The 18,155-nt window shown below is 32.9% G+C and overlaps 1 protein-coding gene across 4 annotated transcripts in view; it reads right to left on the bottom strand.

Annotated features, from left to right (window-relative positions):
• jvl (javelin-like) overlaps positions 1-18,155 on the bottom strand; it is a 479,502-nt gene that overhangs the window by 158,563 nt on the left and 302,784 nt on the right. For 2 of the 4 annotated variants that reach the window (XM_085959314.1, XM_085959307.1), the window contains exon 1: positions 14,580-14,896. The exons of the other annotated variants lie outside the window; for them this stretch is intronic. The gene's annotated coding sequence lies outside the window, so the exon portion shown is untranslated. Of the gene's footprint in view, positions 1-14,579; positions 14,897-18,155 lie in introns of those variants that run through there. 4 annotated transcript variants of the gene reach the window in all.

Here is an 18,155-nt window from a genome sequence, read left to right as displayed (position 1 = left end):
AACGATGATAGTATTTCAAGTGAACTTGGCATCCATATAGCAGTGGCGAAGGGTGGAGGTAGGCTGTTAAGATTCGCTATAAATAGTGCACACTAAACTTTGTTAGGCATATGTATTTGTTTTTATTGAACTAAGATTACAATTTACAGATGGTGTTAGTTAGTTTTTAAAAATCAATTAAGCCCTGCCTAAACGAAACCATAATAGATTTGGTCTAATTTGGGCGATACGACAAAATTGTGCACACTTTTTCATTCATAGTTATTTGTTTTCGTTGGATTAAAACTACATATTAGACATATTGTTGGTTCATTTTTTTAATTCATTAAGCCCTGCGTAAACCAAACTAGAATAAATAAAAAATATTATTCTATCTATAAAATACTCAAAGCTATGTATGATTTAATTGCATAATTTTAGATATTTTATAGATAGACATGTATTTTTTGACTATTATCTATTATGGCTTGGTTTCTCAGGGTTTAATTGAATTTTAAAATCTAACCAACACTATCTGTAAATTGTAGTCTTATTTCAATGAAAACAAATATGTATGTCTGAAAAAGTTTAATGTACACTATTTATGGCAGATCTTAACAGCCTACCTCCACCCTTCGCCACTGCCATATAGACATGACATGGCTGGGTCTTCATTAAGCAACCCCGGCCGGAGTACCGTTGTAATGTGTGAGGACTAATGGTTCAAGGGTGCCAACTTTTGAGAATCTGTATATCCGATGACTTTTAGGAGTACAGTGATTACGTCCGCGATATAAACATTCGAGTTCGCCAGTAAACGCGTCAGTCCTGGGTGACAGGTGTGCTCACGAATAAGAGAAATTATATGTACTTCGGATACCATTGAGAGTGCGACATGGCGCTGAACCGAAGAAAATGACGCTGCCTTATGCACACCCAACTATATTACTATATTTCGGAATGAGATATATGGTTACACAAGCAAACAATAAATTAATATATGGCCATAAACGTCTCACTAGCAGATATTCTGCCTCAAAGTTATCTCAAATTATTATAGAAATATTCGTGGGTTAACCGAGATGCTGTGTTACATTATACGAGGTCAAATTTCAAACTTTTTTTATAGCAAAGTGAAAACTTTAGACCCCCCCCGCGTGTAACTGGCATGTTGCCAGAATTTCTAAGCCAGAGGCCAACGCTTTCATAGACAAGTGATACATAAAAAAGTTATCGAATTAATAAAACGCATCAACCACTGTCAAATTATCGTGAATGCATTTATTATTCGCAAATAATAATATACATACTTACTTACATATACAACAGGCATTTAGGCCCAATGACATAGTCGTATGTATCAAGATATAATCGTTTACTGGCCATACTGCAATGAAAACGTCTCGCAATACTAGAAACTTAAACAAGTTTTTTTAATTCAATGGATCAATCATTATTATTTAGATGAACAATCGCGTAATATTAAAAATAAAAATACGCACGTACTTCGGTTATCCAAAAACAGGCCGCTATTTTTTATTTATAATGTTAAGACTGAATCATTAGTTATAAGTCCCTACTTACAATCATTCTAGGACCGCTATCATATGTAATTTTATTCCCCCTGAAGTACTATTATTTAATTAAGGCTGCAATACTGAAATGGAAAAACATTTAAATTTAAGTGAAAACCGATGAGCTGAAAAAGCCTCAGTTAATTGGGGTATTTTTCTGTTTAGAAGCGTAAACCCCATGTGACTAAAAATTATTTCGAGCTGACTGTCGACTACATAGTGATCAAAATATAATACAGGTACATACTGAGTTAAGTAATTACTAAAACGTTAATACTTGTATGTGTTACTTAATATAATTAAATGAGTTTTCAAAAACTATAGTTTAACACGTCCGACTTTTGCATAGCTCTTCAACAATTAAATTCTACGCATCTACAAAAATTTTATTTTAATATTTTTAATGACTTTCTGATGGACGATGATTAATATGACAAATTACCATAGAAATACTGTTATGTTGCCTGTTGGTTACATACAACCACAATACATATAAAATATTAAAGATTTAGCCTCTCTATAAATTTCAAGTATAATCCGCAAATAAATCATACTAAAATGGCGATTTGCCAACGAGTTCATTCGCTTATTCAAGATTTAGGGATGACAGACTGTGTTTATACAAAAGGGTATACTTAGTGGTTGGTATGTATCCATGATCTAGCTACTTTGAGCATATTAGGGTTGTAGATGTTTTAATGGAAATAAAAACACGCTTTCGGTTCAAACTACAAAAGAGAACCATTACTTACAAATGTGTTTTTTAATAAGAAATTCTGAATTATTTTAATACTTATAATAGTTGTTGAGAAAATAGATACATATCGATACCCTAGTTCTATAGGGAAACAAGTAAAAATTTCAAGGTTTTGAGTTAATAGTGTCATTCAATGTAGAACGGTTGTATCTTCATAATTCAATAAAAAAAAATCAAAAAATCTCTTCAACGGGTCAAAAACTCGAAAAACCGTTTTTGGGATTAATCATTAATTCAAATATTAACAGGAATGTCTGAGTTAATTATTTGATAAACTGTAATATTTCATTTTGCATTGCTAAGTTCATTTGAACTAAATAAAAAATAAATACATTTACTTCAAAAATCAAGGCTTTAACATGGAAATGAAAATATGTTCAAAATATTCAAAAGCCATTATCTTGGAACAAGGTATTTTGAGTTATTTCTCTATAGAACTAGGGTATCGATATGTGGAAATAATATAAGCAACATAAAACTAGAAACACTGCAAATTTTAATCAAATTGCTATAAGTACCTATTATTATTTATTATAAAAAATGTACGGTCATTTATTCGTCGTTTTGTACTGAGATAATATAAAAAAAAATCACTATGTTGAGATATTCGCAATTATTATTGACGGGCCATACTTTTGTGTTATTGGTTGTCGGTGTGGACATATTATTTAATCACTGCTTCAATGTTGGCAGTGTATGAAATAAATATATTATGAAGGATCCTTGAACCAATCTGGAGAAAAAACGAATCGTGAATTATTATACAAACTATTTGTAAATTCTGTTCAAAATACTGCGATGGGAGGGTCACAGTAAGAGAATGCCTAATAATAAGTTTCCAAGTGCCAAAAATCCAGAGCACATGGGAACCCCAGCGAAAGTGACCTAGAACCTCTAGAGGGGGGGAAAAGTAAAAAAAAATATCAGAAAACATGGTCAATGTGAGGAATCTATTCCTACCAAGCTACACTTAGAGGGGGCAACATAATATACCTAAGTATAGTATGTGGAAGGATGCAATGTTTTAGACAATCAATCAAATCTAATCTTTTGGGCGTACCCTCATTAAGTGGGCATTGTAAAAAAAATAATAGTTATTAAGAAGTGAAATAATCATTAATTAATAAAGACTGTTTGCTGTCAGACAACAGGATTCTATATATAAATAATTGATTATAAATATTCATGATTAGGCATCCATTACTTTTTATGTCTTCCGCTGGCAAAATAGTCAGATTTTAACCATGAAAGAAGCCTTGAACGGATGATAATATAAACTTATCTAAAACTAATTTTAGGGTATGTTTAGGCGTTGTCCCCACGCTATCCATATTTTAGCACGTCCTTGACACGCCATACCATATAACATAAACGTCAAATTTGCCATTGCCTCCGGTGAGTTTAATTAATTAATAGAAGATGAAATTATTGACAACCTTGACAGCACTAATAGAAAACTACACAATTACCAAAGCATAATCTTATACATAGTGGTTTAAAAATAATGGTTTTTTTGTTAATTCCACGATATTTTAAATATTTATATTGACAGGGTTATATTCCTATCTTCAGAACGATTATAAGATGGCTAATTTTCAAAAACTCAAACCAAAATCCTGCAAATCGAAGGCATAACAAAAAGAGAGGATGTGTGTTAAACCTACATTCTTTCCAGAACGCAACAGTGACGTAGGCAATTTACTTTATTTGACTAATTAATAATTTTTGCTAGGACATCTTACCAACTATTTTTTTTAAACAAAATATCTCGACAAAATAGAATGATATTCACGAATAATAAATTAATCGGATATAACATATTATATTATGCAACTATGGAAATGATGAAATGACATAATATTATAACGGATGGTATTGGTTAGTTTTTTTTTAAATTCATTAAGCCCTGCCTGAACCAAACCAAAATCAATAAAAAAAAATTCTTATATCCACAAAATATTTAAAATTGTGTATGGTTTCATAGCATAATTTTATATTTTATTATAGATCAACGAATATTTTTTAATTATTATCTACAATGGATTGGATTAGGCTGTATTCGATTAAATTTTAAAAATTAACAAACACTATCTACACATTGTAGCCTTAGTAGTTCAATAATAATCACCAAATACGTTCAATAATAATCACCAAATACGTTTGACTGACAAAGTTTTGTATGTACTATTTATCTCAGATATTAACAGCCTACCTCCACCATTCGCCACTGATACATACAAAATAATATCACTGCTAGACAAACAGTTCAACAGCGCTAAAAACGTCGCAAAAGAACCCACAATCAATTAAGTAGTGTGTTAATAGAACACATTCACAAAAATGTCTCCAGTTTCAGTCCAAGCCTTTTGAACAAAACTTTGGATTGAAGTTCTATAAATCTACTTATATTAAATGTGTCTAAATTGATATAAGGACTTATCTTCCTTTCTCCAATTTACCGAAGTATATTTATTTGTTTCAAAAGCTGAATTCAATAATATCGTATTTACTTCGGTTCTATAAAATAAATAAACCAAGCACCAACTAGAATGTTATTCAGTTACCTACGTATAAATACATTCATATAGTAAATACATAGAAGCGGTCACTGCAGCGTCTAGTCGAGACGTCGCGGCGCTGTACCTACATATAAAACGACGCCTCGGCGGGAATAAGGACGCCGGGAAATAGAAAACCTCATCCCTGCGACGGGAATTTTCGTCCAATGGGAAGACAGAATGAAATTCGTGTACGTTCTGCATATTTCAGTGGGAATAGTGAAAGTGAAATCAGTTTTCTAGTTTGAACTAAGTTACAAAAACCATTAGTGAATAGTACGAATATTTTGACTACGGTGGTGTAGTTGGTAAAGTGCCTGTCTCTAAAGCAGTGGGTACTGGTATATATTTTTTAAATAATTAATTACAATCTCGCTTTTATTGGTTACTACGTAGGTACATCGTATTTTATGGATATTAGTGTATGTATAACTGTCAATATGGTCGCTATACCGACTCGAAATAGCTAAAAAAGATTTCAAGCTAATATACAATAAAATACAATAAAACCAAAATAGAAAGAACTTATTAAATTAAATTTAAGTGATAAAATATACCATTAAATGTATTAGTATTCAAAAAATATTTATCCCTGTTTTTAATGTAATTTTACATACAATGTATTCAATTTCATCTTTCGTATTTTGGCCAGGAGCATTCAGTAAATTCACAGTAGGTACCTACTACACATGAAGTTGACATTTTTAACTATTAAAAAAATTGTTGTAACTACGGTATTGTAGGTATTATAATTTTGGTTCCACATAATATCGAGGGTATACTGACAGAACGCATTATTTCAGTTTTTGCTGTTTTTCTGTTTTAAATGCCAAAATGTATACAATTGTACGCTCTACGTCCTGGTAAAAGGCATAGGATATAATGGTGAGAAAATAGAAATATTATTATATCATATTGTTATTTTTTTATTCTGATAGAAATCATGATAATAACCTAATGCGTTCTGCGTATACAAAATACAGGACTTGTAACATGTCGTATAGGTTAGTCTTTATAATGTAGAAAAAATGTTTTAAATCATTTAGTTTTAATGAGTTAATGCTTTCTGTCAGTATACCCTCGCAATGTAAAATTTAGTTTAGGTACTTACTACTATAATTTTGACTGATTCAATATTGTTTTTAAATTACATACTTACTTCAGTTTGATTTTTTTGAATATACCTACCTACCTACCTAATACAATTTTACCAACTTATCGTAGAATGCCTTGTGTTTAAATATAAAACGTTGCTTCAAAGTGTTTTAGATTAAATAAAAACTTTGAGATATTGTAATGTTGCAAAAGAATGGGGAAAAAACATGAATTATACCTACCACAAAGTAAACGCCGAATCATTTGAAAAGAATAAAAACATGTTTATAAATGGCAATGCCAATAAAAAATGAGCACATATTTGAAAATACAATAGATATGTATACATTATTGGTGGTAAGTAGGTACCCGATTACCTATTTTGCGTTTGACAGCATTCGTTGAAACACATTTTTAAGTGCGAAGCCTTATAGGTAGGTACGAAGCCAATTCAGCAAACAAAATCAATACAATTGATTGTATCGCATGTTACGAAACGAATTTACAAGCCAATTATTGATAATGCAAGCACAACTCGCTTGAAGCAAAAAAAGCATTGATAGAATTTACATATTATTTAGTTTACCTCTCAACGTGAACAGCTGTTCGGCAGAACCAAAATATATTATGACCACGGGCAGGTATAAAATATATAATATGAGATAACGGGACGCGTCCACAGTCGTCTCCGATCGATAAATAATAATAATATAAACGTTTTATCGTAACTGTAAAACAAAAGCTGGCGACGATGTCTCGACAAGGTTCCATTCCACCCGATTGATAATGGCAGGGTTGCTAGATATGTGAAAAATTCCCCATGTATGTGGGTATTATAAATGACTAAATAAGTCAATGTCTCCGTTGGGTACAACCTACCTACATTTGGAGGACATAAATTCATTGCTCGTTCAAAATCATCTTCTATTTTATTGTTTGGGTGGTTCCGTTGATATTTTCCACAGAACAGATAATAAATAGAATTCCGATAGGCTATATACCAATATAGCCTATATAGCCTAATATGCCAATATAGCCGGCAAGGTGATACCATTTCACCTAAACTATTCACCGCTACTCTTGAGGACTTATTTAGGAAACTTGATTGGGAGGAAAAAGGTGTGATGATATTGTTATACTCTCACAAGACCCGAAAGACCTCCAAGGTAGAATGCAAGAACTCGCGGATGTCAGTCAAACGGTCGGTCTAAAGATAAATGTCTCAAAGACAAAAGTGATGAGGAACTGTTTTTCGGACCCTGCGATTATCTGTATTTCTGGCACCCAACTCGAGCAAGTCAGCAGCTACGTCTATCTCGGACAGCAGGTGTCCATAGACGGAAGCATGCACGATGAAATTACTCGAAGAACAAAGCTCGGATGGAGTGCTTTCGGACGTCTGAATAGTATCTTCAAGAGTGACCTATCATTATGTCTTAAGCGTAGGGTGTTCAACCAATGTGTGCTACCCGTGCTCACGTATGGCTGCTAGACGTGGACCCTCAACACGAGAGATATCCAAAGGCTAAGAGTCACACAGCGAGGCATGGAGAGGTGCATGTTGGGCATCACGCGAAAGGAGCGTAAGAGAAACGAATGGGTTAGGAAGCAGACAAGAGTATGCGATGTAATAGACGTTGCCAAACCGCTGAAATGGAGATGGGCGGGGTACATTGCTCGCCGAAAGGACGGCCGCTGGACAAATGCCGTCATCCGATGGTACCCAAGGGGTACGAAACGGCCACAGGGTCGCCCTAAAAGCCGCTGGATTAACGAAATGGTAAAGTTGGGCGGAAATACGTGGCAGTGAACGACACAGGACCGAGAGAGTTGGAGAAAGCTTGGGGAGGCCTTCATCCAGCAGTGGATTGACCCCGGCTGATGATGATATACCAATACAGTAAATTTCGACGCAGGGTTTTGAATGTGTGAGTGTTCTACGAAAACCACGCATTATAGACGTGAAAAAGTGTGTAATGCACCAATATTAAATGAGCGTCAATGCATAAACCGAGAGCAGTCGTCAGTATTCGACGTATGACGTATTTTTGACATGTGTTTAAATATATTCCGTATTCTTCCTTACTCGAGATCGGTTGCCTGCTTCTCCTTACCCGTTAGGTATTTCAGTTCCCATTATAACCCCCGACTTAGAAAAATTCCGCGAATAATTTTCGAACATAAATACCTATCTGGTACTTTCATATTTTCGAACGAGAAGTATAGTTTCGTACAGTGGTTCCTCAACGGAGGCCCTAAATCTTTTTCGACTTTTATCTGCCGCTCATCGGGTCGCATGAACCTGACTGTCAATCTAAGCTTAATAGTAGTGGACCTTTGATACTTTTGGATAATTGTGAATTTTTCCTTCGAATTAATACTTCTTTGTTACGAGTGTTAATGTACTTTATCATTTGACGGATGACCGTATACTGTGCTTCGAACATTTATGTGAATAATATTAACTTTTTGAACACTAATAATTATAATATGATGAACCATTGTGAACTTTTGTGAACTTGAACAATATATGGACCATCTACCGACTATGAGTTTTATTCTGATTACCAACCATCTGAAGATCTTGGCCTGTGACTCCTCTTGGCATTGACAACCTCTGCTTCCAAACCCTTGGAACTAGCCGTGGCAGTAGAGGGCCCCGTCAATCTAGATAGGTACGTGGATAAATTAAAATGTGACAACCCTGCTGGCTAGGTAAACCTTGAATAAAACCCATGAAACAGGTCCACCAAGACAAGTCGAATTATTAATAAAGTATGGCATTTACATTTTCAAAGCTTCTAACTAAAGAAAGAATACTACATGACACAAAAACTTCTGTGCCTCACGATAAACTTAATATAAATTCAGTATTATTTCAAGTATGCTAGGTCTACTATTATAGATACCTACTGTGTATACATTTTCCACTGAATAACGAACGAATTTGATTTTTTTATACTGTGATTTGAAATTCGAACACCGGACGATTTATAATAGTATGAGTTAATTAGCATTTTTTACTCAATACTTGAATATGGTTAAATGATGTCAGATTCTTTATTCAGTATAGAAAAAACACAATTTTGAAAAACTTCAGAAACAAACCTATTAGAATAAGTACCTTAATGTAAATATAAGAAATAAATCATAAGACGGATCAATGGCTCAAAATCCCACTCGGTCCATCTTATTTTACTAATAAGTATCTTTGTTTCTGAGCTTTTTCAAAATTAGGTTTTTTTCATTATTATAAGTATCAGAGGGCTCTGGAACCCTGCAGTTCCTATTTTCGTAAAATCGTATAATAAATACCTGTCTGACAAAAGTTGAAAAAAATGACTAATATGTATAGTCATAGTGAATAGTCGAATGAAAGCAGTTTCAAAGTGGATACACTCGCCCTAATAGGGAAAATATACGTTATATGTACCTACTTAATACTGATAGTATCCTCCAATCAGGATAAATTAAACGACAATTTAACTGACAAAGTCCAGTAAACAAATAGGTAATCGATTGAAATTAATTGGTACTTAAATTAACAAAAATACCTACGATCAAGGTACATAATATAACATGGAATATCCTAAATATGAGGTAAAATGATACCTGGAATTAATAAGAACTGTAATTACTTAATTGTGAGTAAATTAAGGTTACTGCTATGAAATGCTTTCAGGTTCATAACATAACATACATTTGCGGCATAGTCATTCAATCCGGAATAACAGGAACGGTAATTACAGTAATTTCTAGTTCATTTATTATATAATAATTTGATGAGTAATGCCATTACCTCAAGCATCTCACCATGGCGTTGCCTGTGCCGTGTGGTAAGCACACTACTTATTCAGATTCGAGGGTGTTATGTTATATCATTCGACGTCGCTTTTCAAAATAAGGATGGAAACGAATTAAAATTTTTGGTATTAAAAAAAAATATCCGTGAGAATAAGTAATTCATATCTTAACACAGCCCGATTATTAAGTAAGTAACTGGGTAGTAAGGCAGGCCAACTTTCAGCTAATAAGAGATGGGCTGAGGAGGTAGGCTGTGGAGATCTGGGAAAAATACCACACTGACTTGTCAGGCATTACTTATTTTGGAAAAAGTGCAGTCATGGCAACAATACTATGTACGAAGGTTTTAGGCTCTGCGATAGGAGCCTACCATATGTCATACAATCAGAGTGTTGGAGCGGACCCTTTTTTGAGTCGCTCCGCTCCGGGACCCAATACTTGCTCCGGCTCCGCTCCAGGTCTGCTCCGCTCCGGGTAAAAAGTTTATTATGTATACAAATATTAAAAAAACAAGTAGTTTTTAAAATAATCGTCATTTTCATTATTAATTCTATTAAACAAATTTCCGACAGCAAAGCGTCTCTCATTATTTGCCTCTTCTGTAAAAAAGGTGAGGTTATTATCACTCGGCAGTGTTGCAGTGTCAAAATATACTATTTTCATTGGATTTTAGGACGAAAATTTAATAATAAAAAAAACATCCGGAGCAGTGGAGGACTACAAATTTTCGGTGCTCCGGGTAAAATCCCATTGCTCCAGTGCTCCTGCTCCAACGCTCTGCATACAATTCCATAGACTGACTGAGGTTACGTGATGTAGTCCATACGAAAAAATATCACAATTCCTTAATAAATAATCCGACATTTATTTACGTGTCAAGACAGATTACATTCCCACATTTATTATACGTCATTTATCGTTGGTGATTACAAGTGATTGTATAAACATGTCAATATGCATTTAAACTTTAAAATTAAACTTAAGAAGGTAAGGCTTTAAATAATCGCCTAGTATGGAGTCTTCGCCACTGATGCATAGAATAATGGAATCCGTTTGGAGAAGCCTTCGTCCGGCATAGGATTAGGCCAGGTGCGGCGCTTACATAAATGCAACTTCATGAATCATGACACACAGGTAAATACAATGACGAATGAATAATAAAAATACTTTACAAAGCTCCAATAAAATGCAAGATAAGAAGCACGGAACAAGTTTTTCGGGCAGTAACGCCGCAATTAATATCAAATCGGGCGATAAAGCAACAACAAAGAGAAAACGCAAAGAAATCGATCCGAAAACGCAGCATTATTCACACCTCAAAGAGGGAAATCGTCTTTACGGCGACAAAGTGATTGACATGGGACCCGATTGTGCGACATTTATCGCCGACAAGACGTCGCCCTTTTTGCGACAACGAATGATAATAATAGTGATGATGTTGCAATGCAATTCTATAAATGAGGAAAAACTGGCGCGTTTTGTGAGAATGTAGAACGCCGCAATTAAACTATCTTTATTGTATTGAAATGCCAATTCGAGCGCAGTCAAAGCTGTGTGTATTTTACGAAAAAATTAACATAATTATGTAGGATTGTGCACCTACATAATTTAATTAGTAATCAAAACATTTCAATACTGCTAGATATTAAAAAGTTACCATCATAGAATAATAATATTGTGCTATAATTAAGGGAACAAAATTTAATTGAACGCATAACAGCATTTACATAATATATTCACCATAAATATTGTGTTTTATACGTAATTAGGTAACTTATTCGAATATAATATTATGATTGTACTTATAATAAATTGATTCATATATTTCACCCTACTGCCACAATACATAAGGTTTCAAAGGAATTAGGTAAGAAAAGCATAACATGGTATGACTAGATACACGCGAGAATAATAATCCAGAATAAAAGTTACAAAATAAACATATTGCCTCTTCTCTCATTCTCCTCTATGAGCTCTTTGATAGTATGTCAAGAATAATAATTTTGACATTCAATAATTATGCAGATAAAACATAAACCAGATCTCATACATTATACGAATTAGGTATACTGAAATCATTCTACACTGACACCATGGATGCGGCAAAAGTGATTCGTAGTAAGTTGTATGGGTATTGTTTACTAGCACTGAAACAGACATTGTAGCAAGCAATACCAATACAACGGCAAGTCGCTTTTTCCGTACCCACTGTGCCACTGTAGAATGATTCCAGTATAATTATTATCGAAGTGCCAATGCAAAGTATAGTTGCGACAGCCCCGTAGAAATGAAATATACCTATATCCTTTTAATGCATCGTTAAGGGGGTACATGCTCGTCGAAGGTCAAAATTGAGTTTTTATTGTATTTTCAAACCATGATCCTGGACACTCCTTAAACGTTGTAGATGATCTATTTATAGAATTTTGAAGCCTTATTATCCTTTATAGTTATTTTAAACATTTGATGACTGCATGAACTATTTTTGTTACATAAAATAGTATTCTTTTAAACCTCTCGCTCTAATATTTTAGAATATAGTCATATTTCGGTACATAACTGTGCAGTGGTGTTAAGATTTTTTACATTTATTAATTTTTAAACGCATTTATTAAACCATTAGCATAATTTATTACGAGATAATTTTTGTAAAATATTCACGATAAAAAATTATATTGCTACTCTCTGTGATCCCAAATTTGACAAGAATTAGGCATTTTATTATTCAAAAAATCGGCAAGATTAACACATTTGAAGATGATTCTAAAGATATTTATTATAAGCTATGTCTTTGACCATTCAAGTTTGATAAACATCTTATGAATAATGATTGCTTTATAATAATTATTGACCTAAGAATAAGGTAGTGTTTTTTTGAAATACGCCATTTCTTTTGTCATTCCCCAGTGGTTAAGCTACAACATACGGCCGTAGCCATAAATTGACAAACTATAATTGAAGTAGGAAGTAAAATGATATTGACGCGCGTGTTTGAACATGTACCGTTTAAAAAAAATAAAAAAAAATTCGGTTAGGTACATGTTCAAACACGCGCGTTAACATAATTTTACTTCCTACTTTAATTATAGTATGTCATTTTATGGCTACGGCCGTATGTTGTAGCTTAACCACTGGGGAATGACAAAAGAAATGGCGTATTTCAAAAAAACACTACCTTATTCTTAGGTCAATAATTATTATAAAGCAATCATTATTAATAAGATTTTTATCACACTTGAATGGTCAAAGACATAGCTTATAATAAATATCTTTAGAATTATCTTCAAATGTGTTAATCTTGCCGATTTTTTGAATAATAAAATGCCTAATTCTTGTCAAATTTGGGATCACAGAGATTATCAAAATAATTTTTTATCGTGAATATTTTACAAAAATTATCTCGTAATAAATTATACTAATGGTTTTATAAATGCGTTTAAAAATTAATAAATGTAAAAAATCTTAACACCACTGCACAGTTATGTACTGAAATATGACTATATTCTAAAACATTAGAGCGAGAGGTTTAAAAGAATACTATTTTATGTAACAAAAATGCTTCATGCAGTCATCAAATGTTTAAAATAACTATAAAGGATAATAAGGCTTCAAAATTATATAAATAGATTATCTACAACGTTTAAGGAGTGTCCAGGATCATGGTTTGAAAATACAATAAAAACTCAATTTTGACCTTCGACGAGCATGTCTCCCCTTAAGTACATGGTTATATCGGTATATGATTATGTAGGTACACAGTGGCAACATGGGTACGGTAAAATCGGCTTGCAGTAAGTTGTATCGGTATTTGTTTGCTAGCTTAGCAACAGACATCGCAGCAAACAATTCCAATACACCCGTGAATCGCGTATGGTGCCACTGTATACTGATTTACTTATAAGAGTTATAAGTGTCACTACGACTTAGCTTATCAAAGTTATAATAGAACGACTTGTATACACAGCTGTAGGTACTGTAGTTCTATGCGAAATGGACCGGCCCTGTTCACGATTAAATTATGTGAATTAATTTGGCGGCTTCGGAAAGTGAACCAACCATCTTTCAAAAATGCGTATATTCACGGATTAGATGTAAAAAATCAATCAATGCATGTAAATTATTTTAACACTCAATTAATATTGGTTACCGTATAGACAAAAAGTTCGCATTAAAACCACTCACCGCCTAAACCCGTCACTGGTCATCTAAAATGGGATGTATTTTGGGATACAGTTAAGTAGTGTCCACAAGTTAAAAAGAAATTCAAGGCCCATTATATTAATTTATCAGTACAATATACCTACATTTAGCGACACGAAACTATGAATATTAATAATAGTATTACTAGTTATTGCTTATATGTACACTGAAAGTGATTTTATATTTAACAACAATGGTAATACGTTAAGTAATTAATATGAACGTAATATCATTTACCTATTGAATTCGAAGTTAAGCAATAACTAACACTACCATCGGAAAACGCAATTTTGTGTCGCGGTCTGACTATAGAAGCTAATTAACACTAATTATTATATTATGAGGGTGATATTAGTCAGATTTTTTAAAACTAAAAATAATCAAATCATAAATACCTAATTCAAGTACAAAACTCAATAGAAGTGCAAGCGGACATGAAGATAAACCAACGAAATTAGCACACATCCGAGAACATAAAAAAATCATTTAACATTATTTATTGTTAGTTTTATTGCATATCTTAAATAGGCGAACACATTTTCATATTCATCGGCCGAAAAGCCTTGTGAAAATGAAGAAAAACGTTCCGTTCAATAAACTTTGTTTAATTACCTGCTCTTTTATAATTTTCAAATCATGAAACGGCGCCGTGGCTCAGCTGTTACTTTCCATACAACACAAAACAGTAGCACTTCAAACCGAACATAATCATAAACCACACCACAAAAATAAATATTATTACATTTGCATTGAGCAAACATTTAACAAATAATACACAATTTTGACGGAGATCTGCCTACCGCAAAATCATATTACACCACAGACACTTTTCACTGAGTCACCCGGGGAAAGAAACAATTAAGGACGTAACGTCAGGGCCACGTGAGTATCGTAAAGCTGAGAAACGTAGATCAACCGAGCGCATGCTTCCTCTCGCGCGGTCGGAGGCGGACTGAAAATCGGAGGGGAAATAAAATTCACACGTCACGCGATACTAGCGCGCGCGATTCGAACGGCACATTCGATATTTAACCCGATCGCCGCGGATGGGACATATGTTGTTTTTTACATAAGCTCTGATACTGGGCGGATGTCGCAACAGTTGATATCGAAAATTGAAATTTCGGTAAAGTACGAAATACTTCACGCATAGTATTGATTTTTGTATTGAAAAATGCTCTGATTCGTGTTCGTACCGCCATATTGATAACTTTGTCAAAAATATGTTGTTTTAATTTCATAAACATCGATCTTTCGAACCCCCTCGATCTATTGAGATTCGCCGGTACGATTGCATCAGTTCAAATCTACGCGGTATTTTTCGCGGCTGCGCAGTAGGTATACAAAATATATTTCATTCGAGTTGAGTGTGCGCCGAGTATTTACCGTGTAAAGTTGAATATGCACCGCGATTTTTACATCATGTGCAAGAATACGAAAAAGACAACCAAAAAACGAAAAGAAATTAGTCGTAATATTTCTAAAAATGTACTTGAACTTGTGTTCTGGATTATGTCATTTATTACTCATGTGTCTCCCCAATTGTTTCAAAGTCATAAATCGAGCTCATTATTGAAAGTCGTAAATATTTAGTAAAGATGCGTCCACACGGAATGAAAAAATATATATTATATTTTAGAGGATTGCAAGTTTTACCAATAAATTACGAATTACTATGAAGGAATATATTAAACTTATAAATTTTTGATAAAAAAACACACGGGTAGGTATACAATATAATATATAAATCATGGAATATTGACTTTTCAACTATATTACATAATATTATCTTCGCGTGCAATTTAATGCTTATAAATTTTTAAAACCTTACCCAAAAAAAAGTTTTTATAGCAATATAAAAAATAAATGTTGTTTTTTTTATAAAACATAAAATGACAATCACTAACATAACACAATGCTCAATAAAACTGAAAAGTAATCTACAAAATCCAAGTTTCACTAAAAAAAAAATAACAAAAAAATTATTATAATATTTTCAACCAGTGTGGACTCACCTTTACGCTAAAATTAGAATGGCCCATAAAACATGTAAAATGCTGACACAATCTATGCCACGAAATAAAACTGGTGACTACCATCCAATTTTAATGGATTTGTCATCAATAAAACTTACACTAATTAACAATAATTCATAAGTAACCAATAAAAGCTATTATTTTCAATAATTTTTATGGCATTTTTAAGTGTTTTTAACACAAGTAAAATAAAATTAGTCAGTGATTAATGTCTTCATCGGCGCACTTGTTTTGAAGTCGAGTGGTTTGTCATCGAAAATGGCGACGAATTTATCGGAACAAAGCAATACGGTAGATTTTATTAAAGGAAACACAGCTAAATTCAACACTCCATTATGTGTTTTAGTGTGGCACTTGAATCCTTATGTATCTAGGCATGATAACAGTTGTACCCACAATTTTTAACTGCCGTATTTATTATAAAACAGCGAAGAATAACATTTCGAAAAACCTACCGCGGACAGTATATCTTTTGTATGGAAACTTTACGCGCCGATCGGGTTAAAAATCTCACCGTGTGCTCTCGATTTTACGTAAACAGGAATATTTTTTTAATCGTGTCGTGAACATGCAGTCTGTGATAATATGAAAACTTGCAGTATTGGCGATGGAGAAATTTAATTGGGTGTTAACTTTGCTTTTCTACGGGTAGAAAATTGGACGGATATTGGTACTAAGAGTATCATTGCTGAGATGACAAGATAAACGGTCATTATTTGACGTATAAAATGATTGCTATGAAAGAGAAAAAAGTGTTACTGGCGTAATAAATAACACAGTCTATAATTAATTCGACATCATTTTCCTGTTATCGTATCACCTATATTTTTATTTATCATTTATAAATAGCTGCATTTATAGACATGCACTATGTATGATAATAATATAATGTCGTATAATTAACGAGCATTGGTACAAAATAAATTATGAAATATAATTCTTATGACTATTCCAAAATAATCATTTTTAGCGCCAAGGATATCACTCTTTTCGGCATCTTCATGTCCCCTTCAAGTATGAATACGACTAACAAAATACATTAAACTTAGAGGGCGCTTGTATCTCAATAATTATTCAGATCTATAGCACAGTGATATATGTTGTGCACTATTCCATAAGTCGTGTTTTTGCGACCCGGGTTTTGACTTTCGGCATCTTCGGGTACTATGCGAGCTCGTCAATTGGAAATGCACACTGACAATGGAGACAATTTTCGCTAATACATATTTATAATAAATGAAAACAACAAAGGAATGGAAAAACCGTATTACCTAGATACTAAGTAAAGGATCAAGTATAAAACTCACTATTAATACATTCAATAATTTATTAATTATTCAAATTCCTTTAATGATGGTAACTGTCAAAACTTGGTGGAAGCACAACGTAGTACCTAATTAAAATAAACATAAAACGTCATCATGTTATCTGGTATAAACCGGTCTTGATTACTATTATATTATGTATTGTGTTTTATTTTAATTAATAATCAATTTCCATCAAAGTACGTGTTTGTACAGCTCCCAGTACCTATGTATTTTTTCAGGGTTTATCCGGGCAACATCTGTAAATTTTTATTAATATATATTTTACACAGATAATTAATAGATACACAATAATAACACTAACTAGAGATACAAATGAACAATTAGTATAAATTGTTTTAGGTACCTACATTGTTAATTATCGACTAGTTGGTGACATATAACATGGACATCAACAAAACGATCATCAAAGCAGACACACATTTTTTGGTTTTATGTTAAGTATGTAGGTATATAATTAAATAACGTGTTGAAATCCTAATGATTTTTTTTACCGTATAAATAAAACAGTAGTTTGATTTTCATTGAAGGTGTAAAATCGACATTTCTTAAAACAAACAATGGGACCAAAATGTATTAATAATTGATAAACCATTTAAGTAGGTACTTCCGAGGATCCATTATTCAGCAGCATAACACTAATTTAAATAAATTAAAACTAGTATCTATTACACTCTTCTCTATTTTCCACATATTTATTTATTTTATTCTAAATATTATTATTTTGCATTTACGAACATGTTTAGAATGAACAAAATATAATTCAAATATGGTCAAATAGACGCGAGTAGAATGCATCTAATATTGTATTACAAATTCACATGAAT

This window comes from Rhyacophila brunnea, unplaced genomic scaffold, assembly GCF_057557595.1.
Source record: "Rhyacophila brunnea isolate RB1 unplaced genomic scaffold, BYU_Rbru_1.0 scaffold_11, whole genome shotgun sequence".
Classification (NCBI taxonomy): Eukaryota; Metazoa; Arthropoda; class Insecta; order Trichoptera; family Rhyacophilidae; genus Rhyacophila; species Rhyacophila brunnea.
Note: the sequence above shows the minus strand (reverse complement) of the source record. Positions and strands in the feature narration are given on the sequence as shown.